Raw genomic sequence first — 20,976 nt, 5'->3', positions numbered from 1 at the left:
GGGGCGAGCTCTGGGAGGAACTGTCTGCTTGTGAATTTCCAGATGGAAAAGTGGGCAGAGCAGTTCTCAGATTCTCTCCCGTAGTAATCCCTGGGACAGAATTCCTATGAGATCAGGCAGACAGGCTGAATAGGAGAGATGAAGAACATGCTCAAAATGCCATATTTATGGGCAAGAAAGTAAGTGCAAATACATAGAAACAATATTCAACTCTTGTTAATCTTTCCATTTGCTACAGAAATTCCCTGCTGGGCTGGGAGAGGAGAGAACCGCTCTCTTGTAGACACTTCAGCATGTAAGTAACACTTTGGAATGTACTAGTCCTGCTGATCTGAAGAGTGAAAACCAACTACAGCCCCCATCAAATGTCAGAAAGATTGCTTTGTTCCAAATGGAACTAATACTTTTAACCACATTTGTTATAATCTGTTGCTAATTCCACTGAGAGTGTAACAATTAGCCCCCCCTTAATTGGCAGTGGCAAAGAAGTCTCCCCAGGAAACTTCCTTCTAAGGAAAAATGTTAAATTCCATTAGTGATAACAGCAGCATATAGCTCAGACGAGGTAGGGTTGGTCTGATCTTCTTAAATATTCAGAATAATTGACAACAGAGAAGGCCAGAGAGAGAGGGAGAGTGGGGGAGAGGGCTGGAGTACCAGCGCATTAGTTGAATGATTGATAATAGAACGTTTCTAATTACATCAGCCTTTTCCAGAGAAGACAGGCCATGGAACTTACAGATCCACAGCCACAAGTTCAAGAGTTTTTGACAAATAGCTATAATTTAAAATACAATTATTAAAAGATAAGACAGATGCAAACACCTTGTTTCTTCTTTCATGTGGTAGTCAGACAGGCAGAGAAATTTTGCTACCATGATGGAACTAAGAGTTAACAACTTCAGTGAATGGTTTGTGGTTGGTAAAGTTAGATTACAAAGGACTAGACTAGTGAAATTGATGTCACCTTTAATTTCATGGGGAGAAAAATGTATGTCCTTTTATTTTTCATCCTCTAGAGATGACTTGTTTTAAAATAGCATTCTATTTTCTGGTCGTAAATGGCATACAATCTTCTTATAGAAATTAAAATGAAACAATAAAGTAAAATAAATCTGCCAAGATCAATTCTCAGAACTAATTACTGCTATGGCTTTTTCCTATGACTAGTTTTATATAGTTGAAATTTTATGTAATCCATATGGTAAACTGATTTGGTTCCTATTTAATATTAAAATACAAAATATTTTGCAATGTCATTAAAAACACTTTCTACATTTAATTTTAATACCTCTAGAATATCTTGACACTTTTGAAGTTCGAAAATCTGTTTTTTAATTTAATAAAAGAAAAAAAGTAAGCTAACAAAATATATTTATTAAGATTGCTAGGAGACATTTCATTTGTTTACTATTGTAAATAATTCTTTTCAGAAATTAATTTTATTGGGTAACATTAGATTTTTTCAAAATGCTTTCTAAAATCTCTATATTTGTTCTATACCTTTCCCATAACCTATCAAGCAATAATTAACTTCATGTTGGGAAAGTCAAATGTTTCTTTAACCCAGGTTCCCTGATAAATTCACTGCAAAGGTAAATTACTGATTAGCAACAACATATTCCAGTGTGGAAAAATGTCTCTCTTTCAACTCAGTTGAGTTCATCAGGTTTCTTGGTTTAACCTTATCACTCTGAACATTCCATTTTCTCTTAAAAGTTTTTCCACATCAGTTATAGGGGAAACAGCAGTCCTTGGCCTTACCTTAAATGATTACAGTTTGCATGGTCACCCTTCCAGCTTTAGAGGGCTGTTGTTCTTCTATTACAGGGCTTGTTGTTGTTATTTCATTTTTTTGTAGTTGTTTACTGTTGGAGAAATCGTGATTGCTGATTCACAGAATAGAAATTTCACTGGTAAATATCCTTTTGTGTGTGTGTGCCAATATTAATACAAATAATAGCTAATTTGTATTGAGTGTATGTTATATGTAGGTACCATACTAAGGAATATATATGCATTTTTTTCCTCCAAATTTAATTCTCACAATAAGTAGTGTTATTTCTGGTTTATAAATGAAGAAACTATAGCTCAGAGAGGTTGAGTGTCTTCTCAAAGTCCCACAGCCACATAACTAGATGGAATTTAAGCTAGGTGTTGTGAACCAGAATTCGTGCTCTTTTTAGCGTGTAGTGTTTGAAACACAAATTAAGCGATTTCTATTTCACTAATGCTCTGGGTATAAAAAAGGCAAAAGCATGACAGCGTGATAAATGCCTGTCAAAAGAAGAGAAATGGTCCAGTTGTCTTATTTTGCTGATAAAGAAGGAGAAGGAACCCTAACGCTTGTTCTTACTTAGGCTCAGTGCACTGCACATGCTGGCAGTTAAGCCGCACGGCTCTGTCTGAAGTACATCCTCATATAGCCGGGGAGTCTGAGGCTCAGTGAGGTTAACTCCCCGCCCCTGCTCACACATGTAGCACATGGCCTCGTCAGCATTTGACGCTAGTCCCTGTCTCTAAAAGACCCGTGCTCTACCCCAGTGCCCCAGTCCCCCTCTTCACCCCAGAGGCACTTTCTCCTGCGTTTGACCACTTTCCAGTTCTGACCAGGCCGGGTCCTTTGGTGGACGTTGGATGGCAGTGTGACCACCACAGAAAACTCGTGTCTTTTCAAGGTGCATTTCCCTCCCTGGAACTGGATCTTCACAGCCCTATTCCAGTTGTAGAAAGTATCCTCCTTCCTCGACTCTCTTCTCCCTCCTGCACAAAAACTCTCTGTGTAATGGAAAATCACAGTAGTGTAAGTTCCCATAGTGTATGGGATGCTTCTCCAACCACAAGCCGCCCGGTGTAATTAAAGCATAATGAGATGCCAAAGCGGTCGGGGCCTAAAGGCCCTTTCCTCCCGTGGTCCCCTCCCACACTGATTCTCTGATTAGGCAGCTGCACTTCACCTTTCCCTAAGCCCAGTTCAAAATGGTAAATGAAATGGATTGTTTTTAATACATAGTTTGTATTTGGAATTTAAATAGTTACTGTGACTAGAAGGGCTCCAGAAAGGGGAACAGGAGAAAAATCCTTACTTTCCAAAATAATAATACTTCTTTGGAAAATGTAGTCCAGACCCTTAGATGACCATTATATTCTTGTCACTCTCTTTCAAATATTGCCCAATTCAGAATCTAAAAAAATCATCTTTCAACAACAGCAACTTTAACAACAACTTGCTGTCTATTCGCTTATTTGTTCATCTAGTCAGTAGATAAATCCTGACCACCTACTGTGCCAGGCAGTGTTCTAAGTTCTCAGGATGAATCAGTGAGCCAAACAGACGCGATCCTTTCCTCTCAGGATTTATATTCTAGCAGGGGAAGTAGACAATTTGTATTGATAATCATGAGACACATGTAGATTATATGTCATTTTGGAATGAATACATGGATCAGGGTAAGTGACATCAAGTGTGCAGCACCTTACCATAGTAAGTGGAGTGGTCTCATGAGCCTAATTTAAGGTGGGGTTTGAGCAGAGGCTTGACGAAGGCAGGGAAGGAGATCAGGCCAGCAGGGAACTGGGAAGAGCACTTCTGACAGAGGAAGGCCAAGGCAGGAGCCCTCAGGGTTTCAGAATCCACTAGGAGACCTCCGTGACCAGACAGAGGGCCCTGTGGGACTTGATCTGACATTTATTTTGAGTAAAGCAGGGAACCATTAAAGATTTTTGAGTAGAGGACTGATGTGGGCTGACTAATGTTTTTTTAAATGGGAACTCATCAGTGCCAAACTGCTGTGATTGAATGTGTGTGTCCCTACAATTCAGATACTGAGGCCCCAATCTCTAGTGTCATGGCATTAGGTTCTGAGATCTGAAATGCCAAAGGAGTGATGTTCAAAGAGAAACATAAGTAATGTTCAAACCACAGCAGAAAGCCATTACACTCACCCCACACCACACTGATTCTCACCCACTTAACTTTTTCATGGCAGCCCCCAGACACACCCCCTCCTACCTTCCAGATTCTTCTGGAGTCTTCTTACCTTTCAGAGCCGAGCTTAAACTGCATGTCCTGGGTAAAGCCAATCCTGAGCACTCTATTTAGTATTGCAACTTTCAATCCCTTCTTGGTTCTTTCGTAGTACATATTACAATCTGTATCTATTTATTTACTGATTCATATTTTATCTGCTACACTGAGTATATGCTGCTAAATTACTTTAAATGATTTGTGAATATCGCCAACCTAGCACAATGCCTGGTATTTTGTGGGTGTTAAATAAATATTTATGGAAAGAGAAAGAAATGAACACTTAAAACAATATAAAAATAAACAAAAACTCATTTTTTGTTATTTTTATAAATTATACAAATATGGTTCCTCACTGCCTACATAAGCAAAAGCTGAAGCTCTCTGTGCACTGTTCTTCACAGTTTGGCCAGAGTGTGCTTTTATAGGATCATCTGCCACCAGATCCTTGTTTTCCCCACTAGTAGGTATCTCCAGTGTGTCCTGATCATTATTTATCATAAACTACCCCAAAAGGCATATAATTCCTGATGTGTTACTTCTCTCACTAAGGTTAAGCTTCTCAGGAGTGGGATCTGTGGTTTAATTTATAACCTCAAATTTCACTAACTCAGTGAATGCTAAAAAGTACTCAATACATAAATATATAAAGAGATATTAAACTGAAATGTTTAAATTTGTAAGGATTATGTTAATATTGATTACTCATATTATTCTTCCATGAACTCAGCACTTAAGTCATGCCGTTCAGTATCCTTTAAGTCCCCACCGATTTACCCCAGAGCCCTGTGCAATAGACACTATGACTGTTGCCTTGTTTTAAAAATGAGGACGCTTAAGTGCAGAAGGGTGAAGTCACTTGTCTGAGAATATTTCCCTGGTAAGTGTTGAACTGAGGCCGTCTGTCGTGAGAGCCTGTACATTTGAACAAAATGGAATAGCGGCCTCCTTGTTACACAGAGTAGAAGGAATCATCCTGTTTTCCAGACGGGGAATCAGCTTGGAAATGGTAGACAGAGTGCCAAAGCCCACACTCTTTCTATTAAATAAACTTGCTTGCCCAAGGCTAAAAACTTTGTTATCGAGTGTCTCTGAGAATTGAAGTTTCTAGAATTCTCAAGGGTAGTTACACTGAAATTTTCTCAACTAACATAGGAGCAAATGCAGTGAACTCCATCCATGTGTGTATAAGAGCAAACAGCCCCAAAACTTATCCCCCTGGGAGCTCCCAGTAGAACTGGTAACTATTGAGGCAAATGGGACTGCATTTTTAAAAAGAATAACGTGGTGGCTCACAGAAGGTCTGACACTTGTTGCACATCACAAAGAATGAACTTTCCCTGCCAACAGCAGGGAACCCCGTCCTCTTCACCTAGCCCTGGGCCACTTCTACCACTCCGTAAAAGATCCAGGTTGATTCTAAACCATTAATTTGGTGCCAGGACACACTGAGTCATCTTCTCCAAAGTGACATTAAAGAGATAGACATGTGCAAATGTCAAGTGACCCCGTTGAAGCAGAGACCTCACTTATTTGATTATTATGATAATGCTGACAGTTGTAATAATCTTTGCCACAGAACAGATGCTGCTATTCAATAAAAATTGAATAATGTAGCACAGTTTTTTGACATTGCTGCCCTGCTTAATGGAAACAGCACGTAGGAACACAAACATATATCATTATGTAGATCTGGCAGGGAAATTACTGCAAATGTGGAAAATTGAACAGCACATTAATATCAATATTAGGCCTTACAGGATCTGGGAAGCATGAGGCAGCAGGGGGTCTGGAATGCTCCCTACCTCTCCCAGTGTGAGAGATCTCATGGGAAAAGGTCAATAATCAGTGTTAAGAGCACTTAGCATGCTCCTCCTGTCCATAGCTCTTGCCGACTCCAGGGGATGCCTGCTGTATTATAACAGATTTTGTCAGATCCCCAGTGGAGACCAGGGAGGGAAAGTCATGCCTCCAGGACTGGACAGTCAAAAGCAAGCCTGACCCCCTCTGTGAGTTCCCAGAAGAATAATGTGGGGATATTATTAGGGAGCCACAAAAGTGAGTCTGCACTGCTCAGGAGAGAGTGAGGGTCCAGGAAGTGCCAGAGAGACCAGGCTAGTTTTAAAGGGGAAGTCAAAGGACACAGAACACTTCACTTTTAATACATGCGATTTTATTTTATAGAATGAATATTTTAAATGGGTTAAAGTGTGAAGATATGAGACTTTTTACAGATGACACAGTTTTCATTATTTTTGGCAACAAAATCATACCATGATGGAAGTATTTCAAAACACTGCATACCGTACACTCTTTTTATTGCATGATTTTTTTTATGAAAAAGAGATATTAATTGCTAAAATACCTTCTTTTCCCTAAAGGGATATGGATATGGATATAGATATGGAAAGGGGTAGAGATGCAGAGCTATATAGTTATATCAATATCAAGATAGATCTATAGATATATTGAGCATCCATCCACTTGTACAGATATCCATCTGCCTGTAAGTCCATATAAATGTATGATGATAGGTGTAGATAGGGACAGAGAGATATAGATAAATAAAGATAGACAGACAGGTAGATAGATAGATAAACAGACTTACGTAGATGTAGACAGATACTCTATCAGTCAAGGTTCTCCAGAGAAGCAGGACCAGTAAGGGCTCTTGCTCTCTCTCTCTCTTTCTCCCTCCCCTCTGTCTCTCTAGCTTTGCATTTTGTAAAATCACACTGGTCACAACATGCACGCAGGGGACTGGGGGCTTCAAGCAGGCTGTTGAGGTGATCCAGGCAAAATAGGCAGTGGAACCTAGCGTAAGGCCTGGGCAGGTGGTCCAGGGGCCACTGGAAGCTTTACGTAATGAGCAAGCACATCGTGGCTGGTTTTGACCTGTGTTTGATAAACTCTGTTGCTGCTTCAACTAATACAGTAAGAGACACATGACCTGTGGGTTATGATGGTGGCACGGCACAATTTCCAAAGCTTCTCAGCATTTGAGAACTTCCTCAGAAATGTCCCTCCACTAGGGGACACCAGAACCATGGCCACCAGGAGACGCCAGGCGCTTGGTAAAGCACAGTGTTGGTGGCTTCTACTAGGACTTCCTCCCCCTGGAAAGGCTGCTGGTACAAAGTCGGGCTCTGGAGTCTAAGGAAACAGCCCCAACTCTGGCTCTTCCTTTGCTAGCTGTGCAGTCTTGAGTGAGTCTTCACTCCTCTGATTCTGTTTCCTCTTTGGCGTCCCCTCGCAGCGCAGGAAGGCTTGAACCGCCCGGTGGGCGTTGTGGCACCACAATACCCAGCCCTCAGGGTGTGGCTCCCACTCCTGGCTCTGTTTGCACACCCCTCCCTAAACGTGACCAATAGACTATAGCTAACCTCACCCTCTGTGACTAGAGAACAGAAATATCAGAGTTGTGCACCCTGCACATAGAGCAAAAATTGCTAGAGAGTCTCTAAGACTGCAGATATCCACCTTAATTACACCAGAACGTTCCTGCTCAGGCCAGCCCGGCACTGGACTCAACCTGAACCCCACTGCCTCAGCCCAGAGAGGCAAACTAAGCAGATGCCTCTTGACAGTCCCTCCTGTAATGGCAGCAGAGCTCCAGTGTCGGCTTCTCAGGGTGACCTACACTCTGAATATTAAATCTGTACAGCCACATCTTGTTTCATTGTGCTTTACGGATATTGCACTTTTTACAAATGGAAGTTTTGTGGCAGCCCTGTGTTGAGCAAGTCTATTAGCACCATTTACGAACAGCATTTGCTCACTTCATGTCTCTGTGTCATATTTTGGTAATTCTCATAATATTTCAAAGCCTCCACAAGCAAAAAGATTATGACTTGCTGAGGGCTCAGATGATAGCATTTTTAGCAATAAAGTATTTTAAAATTAAGTTATGTACATTAACTCTTTTAGATATAATGCTGTTGCACACTTAACAGACTACAGTGTAATGTAAACAGAACTTTTATGTGCACTGGGAAGCCAAAAAGTTAGTGTAACTCATTTTATTGGCATATTCACTTCAATGTGTTGGTCTGGAACCGAACCCACAGATATCTTCAAGGTTTGCCTATAGTTGAACCATATAAATTGCCATTTGTGTAGGTCAAAATAGTCAAATATTGGCAATATCAAATGGCTAAACCTGATATCTTTGTGGTGAATTATTAAACTATTAAAGTGAATTTTTTAAAATTAAGCTACACATGTCCTTCCTTATCCCTGACACTCGGTTTAGTTTGATAAATATTCACTGCTGACTACGAGCCAGGCACTGACTGTTTATTGCAAACAGAAGAAAATAGAGATGATTCTTGCTTCCAGGAAATTCACAGTTTAGTGGTAGAAACAGAGTTAATGGATGATCTCTGGACACAGAGATCTCAAGGCTTAAGTGGCGGGAGGCTGAGTGTAGGCTGATGGTGAAGTGTGTAGGAGCAGTTTACCAAGAAAGACCCCCAAAAAGGCTTCCTTGAGGGGCCGGCACAGTAGTGATTATCGTGTCTGAGAGCATCGACACCACAGGACAGTGGAAATTGGCTTTTCTGTTTTGGTGGATCAACAAACAGTTCGCAGTTTTGGTGGAACCTCCCATCATTTAAGTGTTTGTAGGAAAAAAACTGTGACCCTCACGATGGAAGACAAATGGGAGGAAACCCTTCCCTCCCCTCCTCAAAGCGGGTGCAGGGCTGCAGGACCCGAACTGGCCAGTCAGAGGCCCCACGCTCAGGACCTGCTACTGAGCGGCTGGCAGGAGGGCAGGGGGCAAGTTAGGTCCCCTGCGGCGGCAGGGAGCAGCAGCGGGGGCGGCGGCCAGCCGCGGGGCCTGACAGTGGCTGGGCCTAGGAGAGACGGTGCTGGTAGCTGTGCCCCCCTGCGCCATCCCGTATGGCCTCGGATTCATCTGGTTCCTGTTCCTTTGAGGAGCCTGATTTTCAGCCTCCCCATAATTCTGCCACCCACAAGAAATCCTTCTGCCAGACAGCTTTTCTGCTCATCAGTGCTGCTCTACAACAAAGAAACTTAACACTGTGAGCCCCTGGCTAAATGTAATCAGAATGCCACAACCAGTGCACCAGGGCCTTTACAATTATTATTATTATTATTAATCATTATTGTTGTTATTATTATTGTTGTTGTTGTTATTATTATTATTATTATTATTTAGTACTCAGAAACAAACCCTGTAAAGGGGGCCTAACCTTCATTGCACAGGAAGAAAATTAAAGTTGAGAGACTGTGTTGCTGAGAAGGCAGGTTTACAGCCTCTGGAGCGGGAAAGCCTCAGAGCACAGTGAGTTACCATAACTTCTCATTACCTAAGAAATGGAAATAAAAATAGCATTTATCTGAAAGGGGCTTTGTGAAAATTAATTGCTTATACATACAAACCACTTAGATCAATGTCCGGCAATAAGAACTTCTCAGTAAATGTCAACTAGCAGTACTGCTAGGTATAATTTAACTCAGGTCAGATCTTAGAGCTGGTAAATGTCAGAACCAAGGTCAGAATGGAGTCAGAATCTTCCTGACTCTAAATACTGGTCTCTTTCCACGAAAATGTGCTAAGAACAAACACGTCTCACATCCCGAATACTTCTCTAAACAAATTCTTTCTCTCCCTGGAGTTAAAGTTTAGGTGAATGATTCATGCTTCTGTTTCCCTGATTTCTCCACATGGATGACAAGAATGGCAATAATTTGATAAAATATCAGAAATGATAATAAAACACTAAAGGAAGCAGCTCCCATCCGTTCACTGCTTCTGTGTATCAGGACACATTAGAGAGCTGTCCATTTAATATTCACTATAACAGAATGAGGATGGTGTGGTTTCTTAGGAGGTTTATAGGAGTTGGTGACTAGCACTCTTCTGTTTTGCCAAAATTCTGACTAATTGAGGCATATGAAAAAGAAGTGAGACCTTGGAGTCCAAAAGCAAGCCTAGGGCCGAAGGCTGTGTTCCTCCCACTTGCTTCCAGCATGCTTTCTGGCCCTGAAAAAAAGGAAAGGACTTGAACTTGTGAACTTTTAGGAAACTATTGTGCCTAAGTAGAGTAGTTTTTGTACATCATATAATTTATTCCTCCAGCCATTCTGGGAAGAAAAATTATATCATGTTCCAAAAAAATGAAATTCAGACTCAGAGGAATTCAGCAACTTGTTAGAGATCACAGAGACCGTAAGAAATTGAGTCAGGGTTTAAAAATAGTTATTCCAGGCAGCAAAGCCAGTGCATTGATGAAGACTTCCTCCAGGGTAGCTGCTTCCTCTAAAACACGGAGCTTTTCTCTTGACCTCCTTCTCCTGCCTCACTGGGGATACCTGGGTTCGTCTGGGAGCGGGACCTGGACCTCTGGTGACTCGTTAGGCATCTGAATGCTGCGCATTTGTCAGAAATTCAGGTTAACTTGCTCTTTCTAGTAAAATCCTTTCTAGCAAAATTCCTTCCTCTTGCAAAAATTCAATACAAACTGAACGGCGAGAGGAGCAAGATTAGAAAGGTTGAAAAAGGGAACTAGATAACTAAGGAGGAACAGTCCCAGGAAGCCCGTGTTTCTCTCTCACTGGAGAGTTTGTGAAAGGGCCAGATTGACAGGAAAGAAAAGGAAAATCCTTTTTTATTAAGCTCACCTGTATAGTATTATCTCTTCAGAGGTGTTTATGAAAACATTCACACACAGTAAAACTTGCCTCCCTAGACCCACTTTTATTGAATTTCTGCAGCTCTCCATCAAATTTTAAAATCCCTGCCTATTACTCCGTCTCTACATAAATCATGCCCCATGTCCATCAGACTCAAGCTCCCATGCAAGTCTCTCCCGCTCCTGGTAATTTAATACGAAACTGTGTATCACGCAGAGGAGGCGCCTGTATCCTGGGACTCCAGATCACCCGGGGACACAAGGCAATTGCCTTGTTTCATTTCTTGGAGGGAAAAATGAACCAGGATTCAGAGGAAAAAATAAAAAGGCCACTTGCCGTTTTATTACCGCACACCCTCAATTATTCAGGCACCAATGGCCCATCCTCCCAACACCATCTGGATCCTGCTGTGTCCGTGCTGAGTCTGTGCCCAGTGGGCGTCTGTGCTGTGTTCAGTCCACAGCCCTCAGGGAAGGGGAGCCGGCAAATGTGAGAGGGGGTGCAGGGGTAATGAGACGGTCGCCCGAGTGGATGAAGGAGACGTTTATGGTGACTGTGGATTCCGGGAGCTGCAAGTTGAGGGCTGCCTTGGGTTTCATTAGCCAGAACTAAATCAAATTTCAGACTGTGGGTTCTATGCAGTGTTCACAACACCCCCCCACACTGAGATTGCTCTTCTGTTTTACAAATGGACTCCACCTGAACTCAGGAGGGCCAAAGCCGTCGAGCCGCTTACCCAAGTGGCCAGGGGAAACGGCTGGGGCTTGCATGTAGGCTGCCTTTACCCCAGAGCTCCTGCTGTTCAGTTGCTAGCAGGGTAGCTACCTGTCTTTACTGAGCACCCAGTATGTTCAGCGGGGTTTATGTGTAACATCCCGTTTCCTTTTTAATTTTAATTTTACTCTCAAAATAAATATAAGCAGGAAATATTTTACAATTTCCCATTTTATAGGGAGGGGAAATGCATTTCAAAGAGTTAAGTACGCCCAGGTCGTAGCCCTAGCGGATGGCAGAACTAAAATGTGAATTTGCCTCCTGGGGTTATAGAGAGGGTGGAGTGAGGTAGTGCATGCCGAACATGCTGTGTTACTAGACACATAGTAGGACCCATAATTGGCTACTGTTACCATTGTAGGTGTGCCCACTTAAGCTCCTTCAATCCAGTCTTCTGAAATGCTTTTCTTATTCATCTTGCTGGATTATTCCTTTCCTCGCTTTGTTTCTAGGCCCAACCTCATGGTACCTCCAACTGTAAGAACTGTGGTTTACTGACTGTAGTGTGGGCATCCCCAGGTGGAGTATGTAGCACTGAACAATGAGAAGGACATGCCTGTGGGGTCAGGCATTGCTGGGTTAGCATCCTGATTCCGCTCACCAGCTGTCTGGTCTTAGGAAAAGCCTTGGACTTCTCTGGGCCATAGCAAGCATAAAATGGGAAACCATACCTACCCCTTAATATTGTTGAGAGTTTTAAACCCCAAAGTACCTACCCAAAACCTGGTGGATAGAGGGCAGTTAATGTCTGTTACTTCTACTCTCAGCCTCATCCGAACTTGGATATCATTAGCACAGACCAAAAAGCAGTGTGGCAGGCAAGGAGGCATTGGTGATGGTGACCTATTATTTCCTTTTCTCCTTCTGGGCACGGGTATGGCATCGTTCTTCGCAGTCTTGGAAGTCTTCCTTGCCATGTGGCTGGTGGTGGCCTATCAATTATAAATGGAAGCTTCACACCACATTCACCACATCCCCTTTCCTCTCAGTGTGTAGCAAATTGGAGGCTCTGACAGTGAATGCTTAAATAACCACAGTGGACAGGAGCCCTTGATGAGCTGGGCTGACATGAGGTATGAGCTAGAATAAGGCTTTTGTTGTGATAAGCCACTGAGGTTTTATTCAACTGCCGTATAACTTAAATATCCTGACTGACACAGGCAAAGTCTACCTTGGCCTCCCCTTCCATTTTATTTTTCACCCAGGAGGCTGATTTTAACTTTCTTTTTTCTGTTTCTGAGAGGCCCAGACGAGCTTGGAAGCAATCTGATCGTGTAAGTGAATGATTTATCACTCCCGTTTGGCCCTCAGCAAGGATTTGCCCTGCACCATTCATCTCCCTAGATATAATTGGACTTAAAATTAAAACTGCATTACCTTCCAATTCATTGAGAGGAAACTGGTGGTTTGGACTTAAACAGCAGTTTCCAGCAAGGTATCTATTAAGAGGCTATGAAAAATTGTTCCAGCCTGTTATTCTTAGAGGCAGCATAAGAAAAGGATTGTTTTTCAAACGGTACCTGATTGAGCCTGGGGTCCTGAGGACAAACTTCAGGACTGAGGGTAATCAGCAGATTGGACTCTGGCCCTTCCCACTTTAGCAGCTACTTCATATGAATCTATGTATTTATTATGTTTCATTGTGAGATTTTGTTTGCAAAAATCTTCCATTGCTAATGTGAGCCCCCAGCGAAAGGCGTGAATGAAGAGGTTGGGTTCCAGGAAGGTGCGAATAGGCCAAGGTCAGAGCAGGCTTCAGAGGGCCCCTGAGGGATGGGAGTGGTGGTATAGGCAGGGTCGGCTCCTTCTTGTTTGTGTTCCAAGCTCATCTTGGTTTGCACCTTGCGTTCAGGAAAAAGGACAAAGTAGAATCCACTGTGTGTAGAACAGCTGGCACTACCAGCTGCTTCAGAGTCTGGACGCCAAGACACAGGCTCTCCATCTCCTTAGTACTCAAGGTGTGGCCTGTGGATATGTCTCCTGGGTCTCCCAGAGGCAACTGCTGACGTGGAGTGTAGGACTCGGAAGGGTAACACCTATGAAAGGAAAAGGCAGGGACTCAAAAGAGCAGGGAACCGTCCGAGAGAAAGGCACGCTTGGCAAAGCCCCAGTCACCCCCATGGGAGCCCAGGGCAGAGACGGCCTGTGAGAGGAGTCTCCCTGAGGGTGGAAATGGCACCACGCTTAGTCATTCCGAGGGGAGTGCTCTGTGAAGACCATGACGTCGGCTTGCCCGTCGAGGTGGACCCTGCAGGAGCTACACCGGCAGCGGCCAGTCAACTGCATTCCTCACAGCTGGGCGCGCCCCCCTTTCTTGAAGCAGATCTGAGCAGCACGCCGCCATGTCTGCCACAGTGGCCCACGGCCTGAGCATCCCCTGCGCCACAGTCAGAAACCAGCATCCTGAGCCCCACCGGAAACATCCTGCCTCAGGATCTGCAGTTTAACGAGATACCAGGGTGATCTTTAGGTGCATCAGGGTGTTGAGAAGCACAGCGTTTGACCCAAGGAATAAAAGAAAGGAGACCAGGTTCATGGCTGGTCAGAGAACCAGAGTTCCAAGAAGTCATGTCAGACTGAGACCTGATTAAAGAATTGCTTACCAAATTTAGACTGATGAGGACCGCCGGAGGGGCTTGCTGAACGTGGACTCCCTAGACTCAAACCCAAGGACACCGGGTTAGCACGTCTGCAGTGGTCCCAGCACTCGCATTTCAACAGATGCCCAGGTGATTCTGGTAATTAGCCGGCTTCTCACCCCTTGACAAATCCTGACCTGGCCTTGTCACATACTATAGCTGTGGGGCTTTGAACAAAGTATATTTTTTTGTGCTTCAATAGTCCCAAATGTTTGTGGTGAGAATAAAATGATAAAAACATTCATTTTTTAAAAATTTTTAACATTTTCTCCTATCAGAGAATAAAATAAATATCTAAAAACAAAACTGTTGATTTTTCAATCAAGGGAGAGAGGGTTACTCAAGAAATGAGTTTTGTCAGGTCTCTGGGGTTGAAAGCAGAGCACTTAGGTGTGAAAGCAAACAGGGGATGAGAAGGATTCCAGGTGTGAAGTTCTGATTGGTTAAGGATAGAGGATTGTCAGGGCTGATCTTGGGACTGGCCATTGCTCTAAGTCACAAAAGTGCTGGCAAGCTTTACCAGGGGGTCCAAGAAGGACTGTGGGGCTCAGAGTTTTGTGGGACATTTTTAGATGCACATACTTAGCCTTGACAATTTTTTCTTTCAATACTCTTGATGCAAACCCCTGTGAACACTTAGCTGGTGTCAAGCCTTGTGCTGGGTACCAGTAGTGCCATAGGAACGGCTGAGCCCCTGCTCTCAGGAGCTCAAGCTTGAGAAGTGATGGATAGAGGTAGGTGCAGACTGCTCTAGGAGAGTGAGGAGAGCAGAGGTAAAGAGCATCGACCGTAGGCCACACTCTTGTCCACGAAAGATGACTCAGATTCTTCTTAGATAAGTGACCATAGGCAAGTGTCTTTACTTCTTGGTCAAAGCATCCTCACTGCAAAATAGGGATAATAGCAAGCCTTTCTCATAGGACTTTTATAAATATTAAAGGAGCATATTTACATAAGTCACTTAGAATCGTATCTGGCATAGGGTGAGCACTCAGGACGTACTTGTTATGCTAACACATATCCATTCATTCAATGGAATATAATTCAGCCACTCCTGGTACCTCAGGAACATTGCAGTTTAAGGGAATCCACCGCTGTAATTCCAAGTGAAGCATAGGACAAATCTGGATACAAGTTTGCAAATATTAAGCATTTAGAAAGTATTAACTATTATTACTACTTAAATCTGATGGGGGAGGTTGGCTCTGACAGGTGCATAATAGGAGCTCCTTAAATGCCAATTTCCCTTCCTTGGTTTTAAGCATTAATTTTCCTGACTACCTGTACCTTGCATTAAATGCTGCAGTGACACCAAACCACTTTTTGTTCCCATCATATACCCCATGCTGCTTCTTCCTCCTGTGCCTGACCCTTTGCTCATGGTCTTCTGCCCCTCTCAGTGCTTCTCTTGCTCCCTTGTCTGGAGATGAATCCCCACCCCACCCCTACCCCCACCACCCACTATTAAGATCCGATGAGAACATCCTTCCACAAACCTTTAGGTGACCTCCTGTGAGGGTTCCCATAGCACATACAAACGTTTGCTTTCATATCCCCGTCAGCAGTGTTGTGACGAGATCTCTGAGATTCTGTGTCCACCCATAGAGTATAATCTCTCCATGGTCAGAAATACAGTTTTGCCACTTTTGCAATGACAGGGCCTGGCACTGGACTGGTATATAGTAATTCCTCATCTGTAAATGCTGAATGGTTACATGAATCTTGCTTCAGGGCAGGCTGACCTCTCACTCTTCCAAGTTTATTAATTCCATCTCTATCTTTTCCTCAGCTAATTTTTCAGCTTAGATTGTTATACTCATTCCCATCTCTCATTTTCATTTCAAAACCCAGCCCTTCCTTAGAAATTCAGTCCATGGTCTATCTGCCTGTGAAGAAAGGCCTGTGAGACAAGCAGAAGCAGATAGTAATTAAAATCTGGCCTGTTCTTGCCAAGTAGCCTTAGACAACGCTTCTCAACCTTCTCTCTCTTTCCTTAGTTTTCCTGAATGGGAAAAAAATAAGAAAGAAAAGAAAAGAAAGGTTTTTAAAAAAAGGAAAATGTATACCTGTATCATGTAAGGAACACAAGTATTTAAAGGTTTAAAGGTACCAGTAGCACAGTGTCCCACACAGAGTGGGTACTGAAGCAACAGCTGAAACCCGCTGTTAAAGTGATTCATCTGCTGCCGGTTTCCCGTAGCAGTGGCACAGCACTGTTCTTTCTCCGAGTCTCCATGTGCACATTTCTCTGCATATTTCACAATTACCTGAAATTCAGCATGTCCAAAACTACATTCATCATCATTATTCCAAACCAGCTATTCCCAACTAGCTAATGCTGTCATAATTTTGTCTACTGCTCAGACTTGACAACTAATATTTCTTAAGACCCTTCCCCTCTATTGGTCACAGCCCTTGGTTGCAGATAACACTGACATAACAGGGCTGGGAGTGCGTGGGAATAGTCTGCCTCAGGGAGGAGAAGTATTTTATCACTGAGATCATTTAGAATTACTGGCACATGGTGATAATAAAAAAGACTAACTTTTCGTTAATTTTATTATTGAACTTTAAATTATCAGCAAATAATGTACCTCCTTATTGCCTACTCCTGGTGCAGACTGCTCCCACCTCTCCACCCATGGTAGCTTCGCTGTTGTTGAGGGATATTTGCCAGTTTACAGAATGTCTGGGATGGTCGTAGGGATGTATGTAGTCTGGGCTTCCCAGACAATACCCACCATGATATGATCTGTGAGGGAAGTATTATTGCCACAACTCCAACAAAGAGCTCCTTTACTATCGTAGGAACGTGAGCAGTGTCACCCAGCACCTCTGATCCCGGAGACCCTCTGCTGCATGTCAGCCATGCTGTGGTGTCAGAGGAATCGATGCCCTAGGCCCAGGCTACATCCTCAAAGGACTCACTTCCAAGTCAAAGACTCAGGGACAACCTAAGTCTCAGTGGCCAGATTTAGGTCATATGCAGTCTTACCTTCCAAACCAACCACAGGTATAGCGAGTGAGATTACTGAGAGGTGGTCAGCTCTCATTACGCTACATGTGGAGCAAGTACGGAGAACACTCCTAAACGAAGAGGCAGTTGTCCCTGAGAGAAAGAATGTTCCTGAGCCAAAACCCAGAAAATTTCCATTATAAGTTCCACACACTGAATGTATGCGTCAAGGCCCTAAACTCTCTGCCACCTCAGTTCCTCCCATTCTCCTCCCTTCACCCTTCTTTATGGCCTTCTTACACACATAAGCCTCTGGCCTGGGCCCAGCGCAAGGTCCTCCTTCCCAGAATGCCATCCTCACACCTTTCTGCCCGTGAGATCCCTTTTCTCCTCCTCTTCTTCAATAACCACATTTAACTTGTTCTTCACCACTAAGTTTCCTGTGGCTTCATGGGTGGACTCAGCAAGGTCGGCACCATGTTCTTTTTGCATATTACACATCCAATCCCAAGGCATCGTAGTGGTCTGATTCTTCCACTGGACTGTACCCACTACTCAGAATTACGCATCTCTGTACCTCCAACCATGTGACCACATCGGTTGGTTAAGTACAGGGGTGGAAAAAGGAATCAAATTGTACCGTAGCTGCTTAGTAAAGCTCATTTTAATCATTGGCTTATTTTTTATATCTCAGGGGTGCTGAAAAGAGAGCTGTTATGCATACACTAGATTCGGCACCACTGTACAAACTTTATATAAATAAGTTAGTTTATTCAATCTTCTCTAAAATCAGCAATTTATAGATGGGGAAAACTGAAGCTCAATGAAACCAAGAACGTTGCCACCAGATATATGGCTGTAAGCCATAGATATAACAGTTGAATCCATATCTAGACACCAAATATGATTTCCTTCCATAATATTGCATCTTACATTAGAAGAACCATGTCTCCTTTAAAGAAAGGTGAAATTTAAGAACTGAAAATCTATCACAAACACTTTAGGCATATCCAGCAGAGATAAAATGTGACCATCTGTTTTAGCAATGGTATTGATCAATCAATTGATAATCAAGAAACCACACAGCAAACCCATTAACTTGGACATGAAAGCACAAAGGAAAGCCTGTTGTTTCCAGAAACGTTGCCATTGATTAAGTTATTGTCAGCCTGGGCTTAGAAATGTGTGCACAGTATGTGTGAGTATGGAGTCACCATGTTCCAAATGGTAATGCTATCAAGCCACTCAAAACCCTGGGGTGTGATTGTGACACTGATATCCCTGAGCGGCAGGGTTCCATCGTATATGAAGAATCATTTGGCTCCCAGGGTCCATTCTTCTTGTCTTCACTTATTCAGGGGTCTGTTTCTTGTAGCTTCAAATAGGCTCTAATCCCTTTTGCTGTTTCTTCCATTGTGTGTAGTCAGTAGAGGAATACACCCCACAAGGCAGAAGCTGCTAAATGAACCTGCTGTTAATAATGCAAAGTCTGGGATGGGCACTGTTTTAGATTGTTTATCTACGTATTTATTGCTAAGATACTGCAAGCACTTGCTGTGCTGCCAGGTGTAAAAATAGGAAAGTCTACTTGTAAAATTGCTGGGATAGAAACTTTTCAAACTTCAATAAGCATGCAAGCATAACTAGTAAAATTCAGGGGGGAAAAAAAAAAGAAAACTCCATGAGTCAACGGAAGCAAAAAACATCTGGTTGCAGCAGCTTCTACCCTTCAACAGAAAATCTTGCCAAGCTTCAATCAACGAGACGTAAGATGCACACAAAGGACAGGCATTCCACGTTCAGAGATGAGGATGCAAAGACAAGCCACAGCCATCCATAACCACCTGGGTGAGGCTGAGACGTTCATGGGAATCAGTGAATGAAGGGGTGTCAGCTGATGGATTTAGAGGGCTCTCTGAACACAAAAGGAGGATCAAACATTGCATGTCCCTAGAACAATGACAGCACCCAACTCTGGTGGCTCTTGCAGTAGGCTCAGAGAGAGGTGGCGAAAAGCTGAATTAAGACTTGGAAAGATTATAAATTGATTGAAAATTGCTTAGAAAGAAATCCGTAAGGTTTGCTGGACGTATTTGGCAAGAACAAAGAACCAGTTGTTACCCTCAAGATTTCGAGATTCGGTAACTTGATGGATTTCGTGGCAACCTAACTAAAACCAAGATTTTAGGAGAAACGATGTATGTAGAGAGAGGTAATGAAGCTAGTTTCTTTGAGGTGCCACTGGGACATTCAGATGGAAAGACCCAGTTGGCTGAAGCTAGCAGAAGTGCTAACTGAGCCAGTTCATAGGAGGGGACACTGTACTTAAGAACAATGTGTAATGTGGCCAAGATAATAAAGGTAGAAACAGTATGTATCCCTAACTCTGATTCCAAGTCCTTGCTTTTGCCAGTACTTCATACTGGTACAACGGATGACTTTTGTACATACACGTTCCATGACATAAAGTGTCTTTTCTGATTTCAGAAGAAGAGAGGGAAGATAACAAATATTTAATAGTTGTCTTGGAAGTGACACTGTGTGGTAACCACCTGGACCGAGTTTAAAGTGAAACTGTTTTACAGATGATGGAAGTGGGCTTCTGGAGATTAATTTGCTTGACATTATCTAGCTGGTACACTGAGTTAGAGGAGCTTTTCTTTCACTTTTTGTTAAGTGTGAAGAGCGCTATGGCTTATAGTGGTGGTTCTCAAAGTGTAGGTCTAGGAACAGCAGCATCAGCATCGCTCAGAATCTTCTTAGAAAGTCAGATTATCTGGCCCCTCCCACACGCCACTGAGTCAGAACTGTGGGGGGAGGGCCGCAGAGTCTGTGTTTGAACGGCCCTCCTGGCGATTCTAATACATGCTCAAGTTTAAGAACCTCTGGCCTATTATATCTTTCCAGATATAAGAAGAATAATTAAAAACAGTTTTCTTCCACTTTTGGATGAGATAAATAATTTATATGAGATACCATTTATAAAGTCCTTAGCAGTGTGCCAGGTATGTATCAGATCCTCAATGACTCTAATTGAAATATGATGAACCTAACAATTCAAGTAGCAAAACAAACTTCACCAAAGACATTTTAATATTCTTAAACTGAAAAAAAGCTTTAGTTTGAATTTATGATGAATTTATATATTTTATATTTTTGATTCTCCATTTGTTTTTAAATAAAACTTTTCATGACTTCAACTAATTTAGAAATGTTGCATACCTAAAACTATTTGCTTTTGAGATTTCTTATCAAATCTGCCAACAGCGAGAGTTAGGAGGTTAAAATCTGGACATCTGAAGTGGATTATGAGGAACCTAGATGCACTTACTCCTGTCCCTGTTAACGTTCTGATCCCAACACACACCCATTGCTCTTAATACTGGAAGTTTAGCTCTCAGAGGTAGCACATTTCTGGTCACTGAAGGTAGGTTAAAAAAAAGGTTTAATGGTCACTGCTGGTAAGCCAGAGGGCAGGCATGAATTGAATAGAAGAAAGTGCCAAATACTTCCTTGGCGCCCTTCCAGACTTGAGATTTCAGTTTTCAGTGAAGCTTGTGACACAATGGCAGGGACATGGCTCAGAGTCACGCCGCCCACATTCTGAGCTGAGTTCTGTTCCTTTCTGTGTGGGAAGCCCTGTGGCGATTACTTGGTGTCTCCACTCGAAGTCTCTCTTTATGAAATAAAGTGCTTAGGCAGTAAGATGGCCAAGATTCCTGCCAGCGCCGGCATGAGTCTAAAATAAGAAATATTTACCAAATAACAAAGAAATATTAGATGGGGAGAAGGAGAGAATCCACTCGCTAGTGCGTTATGCTTTACAGAAGAGTATGGATTGTTCCCCTGGAGATGCAGGTGTTATTCATTACGCTGCAGATCAATTCTGAGATGTAGTTTACCCTGATTTAGCATTATGC

General features: G+C 42.8%; 1 long non-coding RNA gene across 1 annotated transcript in view; it reads left to right on the top strand.

Moving 5' to 3' along the window:
- LOC140689325 (uncharacterized) overlaps positions 1 to 20,976 on the top strand; it is a 127,408-nt gene that overhangs the window by 86,631 nt on the left and 19,801 nt on the right. The window contains exon 2 of the long non-coding RNA XR_012064252.1: positions 239 to 295. This is a non-coding gene — a long non-coding RNA (uncharacterized lncRNA). The remainder of the gene's footprint in view (positions 1 to 238; positions 296 to 20,976) is intronic.

This window comes from Vicugna pacos, chromosome 25 (assembly GCF_048564905.1).
Source record: "Vicugna pacos chromosome 25, VicPac4, whole genome shotgun sequence".
Lineage (NCBI taxonomy): Eukaryota > Metazoa > Chordata > Mammalia > Artiodactyla > Camelidae > Vicugna > Vicugna pacos.
This window is presented reverse-complemented; position numbering and strand designations above follow the sequence as displayed.